The sequence below is a fragment of the Miniopterus schreibersii genome (assembly GCF_964146895.1).
Source record: "Miniopterus schreibersii genome assembly, chromosome: 10".
In the NCBI taxonomy this organism is placed as follows: Eukaryota; Metazoa; Chordata; class Mammalia; order Chiroptera; family Miniopteridae; genus Miniopterus; species Miniopterus schreibersii.
This window is the reverse complement of record NC_138110.1, coordinates 8893630-8908943: the sequence shown is the minus strand read 5'-3', so window position 1 is coordinate 8908943 and position 15314 is coordinate 8893630. Positions and strand designations below refer to the sequence as shown.

Sequence of the window (15314 nt, the reverse complement as noted above, 5' to 3'; positions counted from 1 at the left end):
TAAAATATGAAACCTCTAGGACTTTGTAATCTTGTCTTTCACATCTTTGTAGCCTCAGCACCTAAGGTACCATTGTGCTTTGCATCGCCTTGTGGAATCATATCAGGCACACATTTAACCTTCCTTAGTTAAACTATATGTACTGCTCTTCTCCCCAAAAAGAAAAAAAAGAGAGAGAAACCCCCTGAAATACTACATTGTCCTATCAAACCATACCGTGATACCCTTTGTAGGGAAAGGGAAGCTAAAGTTGAAAGAGAAACAAAAGAGATTAAGATCCAGGCTTTAAAATATCTAAGGCTTCAGTCCTGGCATTTAAGGTATTCTTTCCAAAGTTAATTTTAATTATATGCAATTTTGCCTCCTCACTGACTGCAGAATAGTCATATAAGATGGTGTACCTCTGTAAATTCTTCAGAAATGTTTGTAGAATTAAATAAACTACATGAAGGACTCATCACTTGAGAATAATCTACCTAACAATTATTGAACAGTAGAGTCCTAATTTTCTCTCTAATCCAGTATGATGGTCATCTGTAAATTCATATATATTATGTTGGCACTTAATTCATTGAAACTTGATTGGGTGACTGCAGTTGCCAAGCAGTGTGCTAGGCACTGACAAATTCAGGGATGATCAAGAGCACATACCTGTGGTCTGTCATAATCATAGGAGGAAGACAACATGAAACAGTCACACAAATGATTCATTTTCATTGCAGAGGAAGTGCTGTAAAAGAAAAATAAAGAGCAATCAAAGTGTTGAAGAAGGAGCTTTAAGCTGGTTTGAAGCGGTCCCTGGATGCTTAAGTGAGGTCTAAAGTTTGGGGTGGGCTAGATTTGCGGTTAGAAGAGGCTAAGCAATTTTCAAGAACACAGATGAGGCATGTGTGGCAGGGGCATTGGTCTCCAGAGTAATCACCTCTTCAGGTGATGACTGAAAATAATATTTCCCCTTGGTTTATTCAGTATTTAAAAATTAAGAATTAATCTTATATTAGAATCCCATGACTTGTTAAACAGCCCTATAGTCACTTTCCTCATATTCTTTGAGATTTTAAAAATCTTTTTTAAGCCCTAGCCAGTTTTGCTCAGTGGTTAGAGCATCGGCCTGCAGAGTAAAGGGTCGTGGGTTCAATTCCGGTCAAGGGCATGTACCTTGGTTGCAGGCTTGATCCCCGGCCCCCGTCGGGGTGCCTGCAGGAGGCAACCAATCAGTGTGTCTCTCTCACATCGATATTTCTCTCTCCCTGTCTCTCCTCCTCCCTTCCGTTCTCTCTAAAAAATCAATGGGAAAAAAATCCTCAGGTGAGGATTAACCAAAAAAAATTTTTTTTAAATGTTTCAAGTCTTAATAATATCCTTTCTCCCCTTGTTAAGAATTCTTATTTTTCTAATCATATACTGTATTTTATTATGAAGTGATATGTTTACTGGGGAAGATGAAATTTTTCTTTATACTATCACTATATATTATAAGTACTGGAAACATTTTGTCTATATTCTGCCAAAAATATTTTTAATAGAGATTTTCACTGAGGTAATTGTAGATTCATGTGCAGTTGCGAGAAATAAGAGAGAGATCCCTTGTACAGTTTACCCCCTCTCCCCATGTAAAACTGTACGTAATACTATATCGCAGCCAGGATATTGACATTGATACAATTTGCCCATGTTATTCAAATTTCCCCAGTTTTACTGCTACCTATTTCTGTGTGCATATTTGTTTTCCATAAACTGTTGTATTAGTAATGTTATTTTTTGATGTGATTCAGTTTTAGGTTTTCCCCCCTCAAAAAGCATCCCTCCCCTAATCATATATCCCTGTCATGCTCTTGTGTGTTTTCTCTAAGCCTATTTAAGAAAGCAGTCACTTGTAAGAGAAATAAGTAGATGGAAAATAGAAATGTGAGTCTGAATGTACTTTACCAGCCTGCTGATTGTTATAGACAGTTTAGCCAGTTTATAGTTTCTGAGTTTCTGCTGAAAGATAATCTGGATGGTTTCTAACCAAGAGAGAATCATTTAGTGCTGTTCAAAATGGACTGAAGTGTCAACTATGTCTGAAAAAGGCCTGACAGTGATATAAATGCCAAGTTGCCTGTAATTCAAGCAAAGCAGAGTAGAAGAATAAACATTCAGGGAAAGTACCAATAACAAAGGAGGCTTTGAGATCTTTGCTCTTAATCTTGAGTGAATATTTTTCTCAGAAGGTAATAGATTGTCTGATTTTCCACTGAATCCCCCTCTGTGGGACAAATAACCAAAAAAATACTCACCACCTTGGTTGGAACACATGTGGTCAGTTGATTTTCAGTGGTCATATGATTTTCATATGTGGTCTGGTTTTCAGTGTTGCTTGAATTTTCTAAATAAGAATATGTTACCTTTATAATCAGAAAATATTCCCAATCATCAATTTTGGGGTATAAAAAGGAAAGAAATACTTGATAAATGAAAAGTAAAAAGGAAGTTGTTTTATAGTAACTGAGTTCAGACATCATAGAGCAGAGGAGAGAAGCCAAGATGATTGATACTGGTTGTCAAATTGCATGGGGTAGCTAAAAGCACATCAACCAGATAGTCAGCTGGAAAAAATTTAAAAGCAGGAGATAACTGCCAAGGGACTCAATCCAAGCAAATTGAAAGGACCTGAGAAGAAAAACTAGTTAGGTGTGATTGTCAAGTTAGATTTGGGGTATTAAGAAAAGGGAGCTCTTTCTGTCCAGAATAGGTTCTTTCAGTGGAGGTTGGTCTCTCCCTAATGAACAATAACTGTTGAGTTGTAGCTGGACTTAAACAGGAGCTCTTAGTAACTAAAACTTAGGAACATAGGAATAGAAGCAAGCTACTTAAACAGGGAACCTGTTTAACAAACCTAACTGTTAAAATGCTGAAGTTATTTTTTAAAGATTATTTATTTATTTAAATATTTTTATTGATTTTTAGAGAGAGGGAGAGAGAGAAACATTGATGTGAGAGCAAAACATCGGTAGGCTGCCTCCTGCATGCCCCTGACCTGGGACACTGGGAATCAAGCCTGAAACCCAGGCATGTCCCCTACCCGGAATCTAACTGGCAACCCTTCAGTGCACAGGACGACGCCCAACCAACTGAGCCACACTGGCCAGGGCACTGAGGTTGTTTTTAACTTACTCTAGCTTTTACTGAACATTGTTTTGGAGTTTCTAGATAAAGTAACAAGGTAAAAAAATTAAATTATTGTTAAAAATATTGGGAGTGACTGATTAATTCTGTTTGCCAATGTGACTGATACACATAGAAAAGCCAGTTAAAAATACATGAGTAAGTGAAGGTAGGTTAGAAGGTTGAGTAACAAGATGATATTATAGAATAATGTATATACTATGAGCTGGTGTATATAAAAACAAGCAGTTAGAATTCATTATTTATGTTTGCGTGTGTTTGGAGAAAAGTTGAGAACAGTAGACACTACTAGACTGTTAACATTGGTTACATTTTTTTCATTATATCTTTGTATTTTATACACTAGAATTGTTTATAATTTTTGAGGAGAAATTTTATAAATGATAGGTGTTTTGGTATTTAGGAATGTTTGTATTTTCTAATGGTTACTTCTTTACTAGCCGTGTGTATTATATACCCTTGGTTCCCTCAGTTTTGGGGTATTACTGTGATTCCCTTCTGTGAACAGTATTGAAGTAAGCTACTACAGTCCTGCACCGCATAACAGCATTTTGGTCAACGATGGACTGCATATACGATGGTGTATGCCACCTAGCCTCAGTGCGTAATATGCTATACCACCTAGGTTTGTGTAAGTACACTCTAAAATGTTCACACACAAGGAGATCGCCTAACGGCACATTTCTCAGAATGTATCCCTGCCGTTAAACGGTGCATGACTGTCATCGTCTGTTTGCCTTCCCTTCCCTCTCCCCCAGCATCTGATTTGAAGTGTTCACGGTTGATATCTGAGGATTCTGTTTATATCTATGAAACCGATCAGGAAGATTATTCTACTTTTCAAAAACTCTTCCTGTTCTGCCTCCCATACTCCCTTTTTGATACTCTACGTTATACAGTATACCGTCTCCCTAATAACCTACCCTTTTGTCTTAGACCTACTAATAAATACTGATGCTCATTCTGAGTTCTTGCCTATGTCTCTGTAGTCATTGTTTGCCTGACATTCATTCTCTACTATCTTCCTCAGAAAGGGTTTATAGAAACAACATTCCGTAAGTTAACAGTGCATGTTCCTAACAGTTTGTCTGCAGCCTTTATATTTTGTCTATATATAAAAACCTTTGGGTCCTATTTTCTTTCCTAAAGTAATTTCAATATGTCATTTCATCATCTTCTGGTATAAAACATTGCTCTTGGGGTTTGACGACCTAATTATCTTTCCCTTATAAGTGACTCGGTCTTTTTGCTTCAGATTTTATTTTAACATTCTTTTTCAAAGTCTAATCATTTATTGTATTTCTTCTGTTACATTGTTTTGGTTTCCTTCTTCAAGGACTCAGCTTCTTATGTGTATGTTTGATCTTCTTTGCCTATCATGTTTCTTTCACTTTCTCTCAAAAATTTTAAAATCTTTTTATTTAAAAAAATAAATGAAAATTATTAAATATAATTTCAAAAAATTAAATATAATTTTAACTTACAGAAAAGTTATAGCAATAATATAAGGAACCTATTTCTGTTTGATTATTTCTTTTTGGATTTTTAAAAACTCTTCCCTATTCTGTTTCTTTTAGGGCATTAAAAATGTTTATTTGCTCTTATGCTCTCCCTTGTTTCATCTTCATTTCTGAAAATACCTTTTTCTTTCTTTCCTGACTTCTTTCACCTCTTTCTGAGTCTTCCTTTTCTCCAGTTACCTTGTATCTTGATTTCTCATCCACATTTATGTTGTTCTTCCATAGCTTCTACCATTTCCTTATTTCCTTTAGCTTGTTGGATTAGTGTTCATCTGTTATAGGCATCTTTCTGGCTTTCTTTTCTTTTCTGTGGGGATATTATTTTATTCCTTATTCTTATTAATATGATAACGTTGTATGGAACTCAACTGCCCCTTGTCTGCTCATTTTTAAGTGTACAGTGTTTGCGTGTAGTTTTCGGAAGGAAGGGGGCGAATCAGGTAGATAATCTAGCTCGAGGCTCTCAGGCTCTCTTCAGTGGCTTTTGTGATTTTAAAAGCAATCTTGTACCTTCTAAGATCTGCCTTCCCTATTCCTCTCATCCTACCTTTTATCTCAGTCCCCTCTTTCCTAAGAGCTGTGTCCTAGAAGGGCATTTCAGTTCCTTAGTTTTGAGAGTACTTTGGGCCTAGATTTCTCTAGCACCTTGTGGGAAGGGTGAACCAGGCACTCCCTGACTGGGAATTGGAGCCTGCAGAATCTATTCCCAGTTTGGCTGCTAACACAAATTGGCCTGTCACACTTTCCAGAGCCATCAGAGTCACCTTTGTTGATTCTACTTCCTCCCACACAAATGCTGATACCACATGGGTCTGAATAAGTGGCTCATCTCCACTTACTGGTACTTTCAGAATCAAAGGGTGCCTCGTCCCTTGGTTTGTCTTAATTGTCCCCTGAGGGGTTGTCTGTGTTCATTTTGCTATCCTTGTTGCTCCGTTTGTTTTTATGGAGGAATTCAGGGTAAGTTAAAAACTATGCCACTGCTGCCACAATCTTCCCAGAACCATAAAGCCAGAGTAACCTCTCAGAAACAGGCTCCTTTATGAAAACTTTCAAACATATAGAAGTAGAGAGATTAATATAATGAACCCCTGTGTATCCATCACCCAGTTTCAATAATTATTAAACTCATGGCCCATTTTCTTTCATTTGTATCCCCCCCTCAACTCCTCCTAACTCTTAATTTGTTTTGAAGAAAATCCCAACATCATAACATACTTCTTTAAAAAAGAAAAAAAATTTTTGAACACTTAGATCAAAGGAGCCAGAACCGTGTCTGTATATCAAGGAGAGGGCGTGATATCATCCAGGGTCTGGGCTGAGGTACCCATCAGCCTGGAAGTTCATTCAGAGTACAGCCTGTGGGAAGCTGATCATCATAGCAATCTCTGTGGCGCAAGGAGCTAGTAAGACAGCATTTGCTATTCCTGCCTGAATATTTGCAGAGGAGAGCCCCAATGTGTCTTGATTTGAGAGTGCTTTGTACTATACTGAGTCCTCAGCCTGGCGTGGGGACTCCATGTATGAACCTTTTAGATATCCTAGCCATTGACATACTCCTTCCCAAGTCTGTAGGAATGCAGACATCTTCGAGAATCTGCCACATTAGAAAATGGTACTGCTTGTAGGAATAGGGAGGAAGAGTCACTTTCTTCCAAGAAATGTTTCTATCACACCCAGCCATTTCCTGGCTATCATAGCCGGAAATTACTCATTTCTGGAAAATCATCCATGAGCTTTCTATTGAGGAGGTCAAAGAGAGAGGGCAGACAGAATTCTCAAAGTTAGTTGGGTCGTTGGTATTTTCTTATTCAGTCAGTCATTATTTTGTTTTCCACTGTCATCCTCATGCTATATCTGTTTCCTTAATTCCAAATTCATAGCTCTCATTTTAGTTCTTTCTGACCTATTTTAGCACACTCATTTAGTAAATCCTTATTGAGGGCTCTCTCTCTGCAGGAATTGTGCTGCACTGGTGAGCAAGCTAGACCTGATGAGTGTCTGCTCCTTTGAGCTGGGGAGGCTCACATATCATCTTTTCTGAAAAAGCCTGTCCAGCCCTGTTAAGTAGAGACAAGAAGTTGAGAAAGTGTTATGTGTATCCTGCGTTACCCTTAGGAGTCTAGGCACATGGACCTGTGTTCCAGGCCACTGTAGCATGGTGTGGGTGCGGTCTCTCCTTCCTGATCTTTGGTGTGATGGCAAGGGCTTGGAGAGTAACAAAAGCAGTGGGCTTCTGAGGTTGCTGCTGTGGAGAATGGTCATCCCTTTTTTACCCCAACCTTCATTGCTGAGCTCTCTTTTCAAGCAACAGTGCCGGAACAGACCAGGCAGAACAGCTTGGGCATAGCTGTATGATTTATTTCCTCCCATTGATGCCAACCAAAGTCTGCAAGGAGAAGCAACTGGAAGATCTCTCTTTCCTCTGCACTAGATGTGGCTGCTCCATGGTTAGTCCTGACTTTACTGTTCTCGTTTTTGCTAGCTAACCTTGGTGCCTTTCCCTCTTCCTGTAGCATAGCTTTCCCCTCTGACAGTACTTTATACTCAACAGTGTTTGTTGTGGCTACAGGTGGTATTCCCCCAGTAAATGGGAATTCATTGAGGACAGAGACCACAAGTACCTGTCCCATCAACACTTGGCATAACTTGAAATGCAAGGACAGAAATTGGCAGCAAGTACAATGATAAATTGTGATCTTGATTCTGAAAGTGATCCTCAAAACATGACTTTGTCATCTTAAGAATTTGCTTTAAAGAATATACTTGAGTGGTAAAATCAATTACCTTTAAAAGAACTTTACAGTTTTGGCTTTTTAATTGTTCTGTCCTCTAATGAACATATCTCAGGTGTTATATACTGTTTACTGTGAGTTATCTTGTGAAGACAGCTTTCTAGCACAGTAAGAAAACAAGCATTCTAATAGTGATTTTTTTAGTTTCTGTAGTGCTGTTACATGAAAATGTCATTAGATTCAGTATTTCTAAAATTATTTGTTCTAATTATTGCTCCATTTAGTCCTAGGGATGTCATCATTTTGTGAACTTCGGGAAGAAGAGTGTCTAGCTAATTGTGTTATCTTTCAAGGATATTGCCTCTGCAGTAGCTTTAGTTATTATGTGATGATAGTGACCCCAAGTCTGTATCTAGCAATATGTATATGGATTTTGGTTCCTATAGAGTTTTAGATGTGGTGCTGAGCTATTGAGCAAACTCTTGAGGAAGAATTTGGCATCTGTCAGCCTTCAGAAGCTTCTAAAAATTGATTATATGTTATTAGCAAAGGTTTACTACCTCCTTCTATTGTATAGAAAATAAATGTATTTTTATGCATTCAGCTTTAAGAAGGCAGATGACCAAAAGATCATGCAGCTGTTGCCCAAGGGTGTGACTGGAGAGGAGGAAGGGATAGAACCTTTAAAAAAGATCCCATCTCACTAAATATGTTGAGGATATGGGAAGATGTACTAATTTCATTTGTTGAGATACTGCTACTTTATGCTGGGTCTAATTTGACGTAGTTACTCTAAAAGTTGCTTTTTAATTATAATATACTTAATAAAAAATTTGCCCCCATTGAAGTTAAAAAGTTAGAGGTTGGCTAACTGACACAGAGAAAACTATGCTGTTTGTTTGTTTGTTTGTTTTAACAGACTTGCTTAGGAACATGGTGAATAGAAATAATTTAATGTTTTTAATTTTCCTTGTATTTGACTACAAGTCACAATATTACAATACACAAAATAATACATACCAGATAAATGAGGGGGTGCGATTTTCTACTAGAGCCATCCTGCCCTTTTTTCCCTACAGAAGAAAAAGTAACAGGAGTATTCATTTTAACTACAGAAATACTATTGTAGATTTTTAAATTTCTCTGTGTTTTAATCTCTTTTGTTTCTCTTGGTCTATAATTTGCTAAATAGTTGCAAAGAACAAATCTAGCCTGCATCATCTTAAAAAAAACAACAACTCGTCCGGCCGGGCGTGGCTCAGCGGTTGAGCGTCGACCTAGGATCCAGGCTGTCAGGGTTCGATTCCCGGTCAGGGCACATGCCCAGTTGCGGGCTTGATCAATGACTCTCTCATCATTGATGTTTCTCTCTCTCTCTCCCCCTCTCCTTTCCTCTCTCTGAAATCAATAAAGATATATTTCAAACAAACAAACAAACAAAAAACTCTACCTAATTGTAATGGTTCAGCTATCTCTGAAAAATAGTAACTTATTCATTCTGAAATTTGAACAATCAGATGCAGCTGTGTTTTGTTACTATTTGAATTTAGGAAGAGGGAGGAGGAGTTCTCTGTAATATACAATCTGAGCTACACAGAGATTGTACTGAGTTTAGGGAACTGTTAAACTGATGGAACCAGGAGAAACACTTATTCTTAGCATAGTATGAGACTTAAAGGCAGTATTATGGGCATAGTTGAAAATTGTAGGAAAAAAGTAAACTCTAGATGGATTAAGATTAAATGTTTTTAGAAGTGAGGAAGCATACTAAGGAGAAAGACTTTCTGGTAGAAGCAATAAAGGAAATTGCAGAGGAAACTGTCAATAGATTTGAATACATAAATATTTAAAACTACTTTTAAACTTTTTATTACACAGGTAATGCATATTTGCTGTAGAAAAAATTGGAAAACAATAGAAAATAAAAACCACTCATAATCCTGCCAACTAGCAATAGCAGCTCAATTGTTACTATTTTGACAGTTTTGTGATCCTCCTACCACACTTAAATTTAATTTCCCATACATAAAATTTTTTTAATGTACAAACAGATAAATTGGAAAAGTGGTTTCCAGCATAGACAAAGAGTGGATGCCTTTAAAATATGCAAGTAGTTTATATCCGTAAGAAAAACACATTCTCAAAGATTGGTAGGCACAGGACAGAAAGAGACAAACCACACTACCACTATGTGTGCCTCGTCCAGCAGACATTGAGCACTTGCTAGCCGAGTTGGGCATCCTTATTAAAGTTGTGCATACTGTGCACATAAACAGCTGTTAGAGGGACAAACATGTCATATTGTCATCTGTATGTTTTATTCCAACATTTTCAGGCATAATTAAGATACAAATTAAAATGTGTAGAAAATCGTTTTCTTCAGTTGAATTTTCAAGAATAATGTAGGAGAATGTGCTTTTGAACTTGGGATGGGCAAATGTTTCTTAAACAAGATACTCCAAAAAAAGCTAACAATAAAGGAAAAGATTGATAAATTGAACTACATTGAAATTAAAAACTTCTCTTCATTAAAAGACACCATTAATATGCAGAAGTAGTCCCAGATTCCTCCCACCCCCATCTGCATTCCCCTCTGAGTGTGACTCTTACCAAGAGGTAGAGAATCACTTTTGAATTTGTCCTTGGCTACATGACCTGCTTTGGCCGGCGGAGTATTGGCGATAGTGACACAAGCAGAGGCATAAAAAAGTCATTGCATGTTGGGCCTTGCCCTCTCTTGCTGCTTTTGAGAATTCTATAATTGCTACCATGTGAACAAGCCCAAGCTAGCCTGTTGGATGATGAGCACCATGTGGCCTGATTATTGCCATCGCCCTTGTCAATATCAAGCCAAGCATCAGATATGTGAGACTGTGGCGCTGCCAGCTGACCACATATGCATATTAGAGCCCAGCCAACATCACATGAAACAGAGACAAGCCATCCCAGCTAAGCCCAGCCCAAATAGCCAACTTCTAGAATCATGAACAAGTTAGTTATTGTTATAAGCCTGTATGTTTTGGGGTGGTTTGATACACAGGAAAAGCCAACTGATAACAGAGAAAGATATTTGCAGTGTATATGACCACCAAAGGACTTCCGTCCAGAATAAATAGGGAACACTGCATATCATTTAGAAACAGAGAGACAACCTAATAGAAAAAAGTGGACAAAGCCTATGTATGATATGATTTCAACTATATGACATTTCTGGAAAAGGCAAAACGGTGGAGATTATCAAGATCAGTGGTTGCCAGGAGGCTGGGGGGAGGGAAGGAGAGATGAGTAGATGGAGTGCAGGAGGACTTGGGACAGTGAAAATATTCTGTATAATGCTATCATGGTGGATATATGTCATTATATGTGTGTCAAAAAACAGAATTTACAACACCAAGAATGAACCTTCTTCCAAAACACTGTAAGGGCTCCCATGGTCTGTAGCAGTGGCATCTTGTTCTAGTGTGTTGCCACTTCTTCATATGTCTTGTGAGCAGTTGTGATCTGTGCTACTTAATGACTTTTTCATTGTTGATGTTATGAATAAGTTACTTTATTTTTTAAATATATCTTTATTGATTTCAGAGAGAGGAAAGGAGAGGGAGAGAGACATAGAAACGTCAATGATGAGAGTCATTGATCAGCTGCCTCCTGCACACCCCTGACTGGGGATGGAGCCTGCAACCCAGGCATGTGCCCTGACCGGGAATCGAACCCTGATCGCCTGGACGCTCAACCGCTGAACCACGCCCAGCCGGGCATGAATAAGTTACTTTAAAACAACTAAATTAGAGTGGCAGTTAAGTCATTCCCGTGATATTACTTTCACTTGCTTTATTCAGATATGCTTTCTTGAGTAGGAATTTCAAGTAACACTGAGAATTGCATGACTTCTTGGTGGGAAAAAACAGATAGAAAACCACAGGCTATGGACTCACATGGGTGTTTGTCTCTTATAACCTCATGATAAGACTAGCATGACTTGGCTTGGTAAATAGTAAGCATTCACTAAACTGATGATTTTAGTATTTGTCAATAAGTCTTCTCTCACCAAGAGATTTTTTTCTGGAAGCCCTACAGTTTTTAAGACCTTTGCTATTTTATTTAGCAAAGTTCTAAATTAGCTTTATGTCAGTAGAGTTGTATCTCTTTCATGGATTGAGGTCTAAAAAAAGATGAGAAATCTGTGTAAATCAGGTTATCCTTAATTTGTGCATAATGGGTGGTACATGTAGTGCATGTAGTTTAATGCCTACAACCTGGTATCATTGTTCTTAAGTCCATTTCAGTGCTAGAACCCTTAATTTGACCCACAGGAAGAAGCAAAAAGAAAGATGCAGCTCTGATATAAGTTGGGGCTTTTGAAGCACTCGTTCTGCCTTTCCTCGGTGATCAGATCTGGGGGGGGAGGGGGAGTAGGTAGAGTATGCACTTGTTCAGGGGCTTTACTTTGTCTGTTATACTGTTATTCCTCTGTAACCTTGATGACTAGTCATGGTTGTTTTTGTGAGAGTTACATGAGACAGTGCCTCACTCAGAACCTAGCATCTGTTTATCTGGCTGTCTTCCTTGCTGGAGCACAAGGTCCATGGCGGCAGGACTTTTGCCTCTCGTTCGTGTTCAATATTCTTCGTGACTGCCACATAATCCATGCTCAGTATATACAGGGTGGGCAAAGGCAGGTTTATAGTTGTTCGCATGGAAAATACAAGAATTAATAAATAATAATACAAGAGTAAACTCTGTTTCCCAAACTTAGAACTGTAAACCCACTTCTTCCCCACCCTGTATTTGGATGAATTGAAGGGACTCATACATTGAATCTAAACATTGCTTCCTTAATCCACATACCCAGAGTTCTTTGGAAAGCCATGTGGAAGAGCTTGGTCACCTACTTCGTCTCTTCCCCCAAGTTGTCATTTTGTTTTTGTGGTCTCACTGAAGAACTATCACTGCATACTTTGGGGCATTGGTCATGTTTTCCTGCATCACCCTAATCCCCCAGATGGTGTTCTAGAAAAGTATATTACATCTAGAAAGCATTTAGAAAACTCATTTGGACAATAATAATACAAACGCCCTTTCTTTGGTTATGGTAACAGAATCTTGTTCTGCTCTAGAATATTAAAGAGATTCTTAACCAAATCTGGTTTCATTTTGACATTCTGTTTTCCTCCCATTCACACTCTAAATTATGCACAGAAGAATATATAGTTTTATAATGATGATTCTCAGTCATTTCAGAGTAGGAATATTATGTGGGTTTGTAAGGTCCCTCCCTGTGACCACTGAGCTTAGAAAATTAACCATGGAGGAAGGAAGCTGGTGGTTGGCAGTCTGATTCCCTGTAAAGGAAGGTGTAAACCTTCCACTTCCAGATGTCAGCTGCTTGTGTCCTTAGTCAACTGCATCCCTGTCCTCTGGCAAAGTGCTCCAACCCCAGGGCCTGAAATACTTAAACTGTCCTTATGGAAAGCAGAAGGTAAACAAAACAGAAGTGAAAGTTGATTCAATTTTTTAGACAGTTCTCTTACAGGAATAGTTTTGTGGTTCTCAGCATTTAAAAAGATACTGGTTCCAATATGTTTTATTGACATCAATTACTGTAAGTCTGATTCATTTTCTGCCTATTGATTTCTGCCCAAGGTGAAATTCATGACATTAAACAGAAAACATTAGTGATTAAAAAAAACACACATACTATTAAGGACTGTAAAAATAAGGTTTAAAGTCAGTAACACTTGAAAAAAGCAATTTTTATACTTCTTTGTTAACATTTTGGTAGCATACCCATAGGGTTGTTAAAAATTAAGTAAATGACAATGTTAAAGTCCTGTTAAGGTGCCAAAAGATATTGTAATTTATTTTGACGATTTCTTGATCCTTACTATTGTGCAGCTTTACCCTTACCATAATGTGTCTGGGCCCTGACTTATTTTTTAGGTGTGTGCTGGGGTTTCTCTATCCTGTGCTTCCTTAGTGTTTCCTAGTTTTCCATGTTGCATTCCTCAGTACTAGCTTTCAATTTACTCATCCTTTGATTGTGTTCAATGTTGAGTTTACCCTCTCTGTTGAGGTTGTTTTGTTTTGTTTTTTAATTTCAGTGATAAAGTGCCTGACAGGCTATACAATAAATTTCATGTGGAGTGTGTGTTTTTTTCTAGCTGATGTGTTGAATATCTTTTTCAGAACAAATTATCTTCTGGTTTTTTGGTCCTGTGCTTGCAGCTCATTTTGAGTGGGAGGCCTTTTGTTTCCTTTCTATTTTTTCTTGTTCTATTTCTGAGCCTAGCTTCGCCTTTGTGCTTTTCTCTGTATTTAATTGACCACTGCTTTGTGTTCAGAGCAGAGGGTATACATCAAAGCTTGAAACTGGTCCCACTGTCTCTACCAGATGTTCCCCATGCCAACTTCATGAAGGGTATTTCATAGCTCCCATTCCTGCCCTCATCCTCTCATTTCTGGGGAATTTGTAAAGCAATTTGATTATTCTTTTTCCATGTCGTTTTCCAAATGTGCATAATTGTTTTGTTAGTGATTTGTAACTCCATTATCTTTTAACCTCGCCCCAGAGCAGTGTACAAGATGACCCAACACTTCCTCAAGCTCTGGCAGGGGTGATTATTGTATATCCTGCTGCCTTTTAAATGCTGACAACTTTTGTTTCTTCCTCCCTCCTCTCTCTCTCTTTCAGCTACCACATAAGATTCTTAGGTGCTTGGCTTACTTTTCAGCATTTTATAAAAACTTCAGTACATAATCATTTTAAAATTTAAGCCAAAACAAGGTTGGTATTGGTTAACTAAATATTAGGCATTTTTTCTTTAGTATCTCTAAGCATGGTAGTTTATCTTAAAATTTAACAATATTGAGTATATGACTTTTTGCACATTGCAATATAATAAAAAATATTTTCCTAAGGTTTTTGTAGTACATTATATTGTCCCATTAACTTCCATATATGCAGGATACAGCATTGCTTTCAACTTTGAAAGACATTTAACCTCTGACTGATTATTTGTGTGTTTCTCAGATTGTGTATTTCTCACTTATTATACAAAAATTTTATGTTCTCATTTATAAAGAGATTTATGATTAACAAAATATGTTTAACACACATTATTTTGAAGACTTGATTTCTAAAATTTTAGACTAGCCCCTCCCTCATTGCTATATATATCTCCCTATTCCATGGTGACTGCTGCTAGAGTTCCAGGAAACGTACACCCTGTGCGTGCAATTATTGCCTTTACTGTATTTCTGCATTTTCTTTCAATCTAGCTCACTCTATCCATTTCTGAGAGCCAGTAGCTTCCATAAAGTACTGGGTAACAGCTCAAACAATCAAATTAGGCAACTGTTTGTAAAATGGGAGTGGGGGAGCACAGAAGACGTTAGCTAAGGGACTTTGTATTTACCACAGGCCTAGTGAATAAAAGTTGTCACTGGAGTTTTTTCTTCCTTGAGACTTATATCACTGTCAGAACTATTAAAACATAACTCTTTGAATCCATGTTGTAGTATTTTGGTGCTATCTTATCAGGGGTCTGTGTGGCCCAATTGCAAAGCAAAGTAATAATATTTGTTATTATTATTTCAATAACTTCCATTTTCTAACAAGTAATTGTAACAAGAAAATAGGATTGGACCATACATTTGGGTAAACATATTCCCTTTTGGGAACATTTCTATTTCATAAGCTGAAGCATATTGGTATAGAATTAAATACTCGGAGCTTTGGACCAAAATTATGTTGAGTGCCTAGTTTGGGCGTGTGAATGAGGTAGGAGGGGATTGAGAAGTGAGAATCTAGATTCTTCTTATCAGACTCTGACTGCTAAAGTAATGAGGTATGTTCCCTCTACCTCATCACTTGTCATAGTTTTAAAATGAA

At 37.7% G+C, this 15314-nt stretch overlaps 1 protein-coding gene across 1 annotated transcript in view; it reads left to right on the top strand.

Moving 5' to 3' along the window:
* PTPN1 (protein tyrosine phosphatase non-receptor type 1) overlaps positions 1 to 15314 on the top strand; it is a 63187-nt gene that overhangs the window by 20882 nt on the left and 26991 nt on the right. The window lies entirely within an intron of this gene.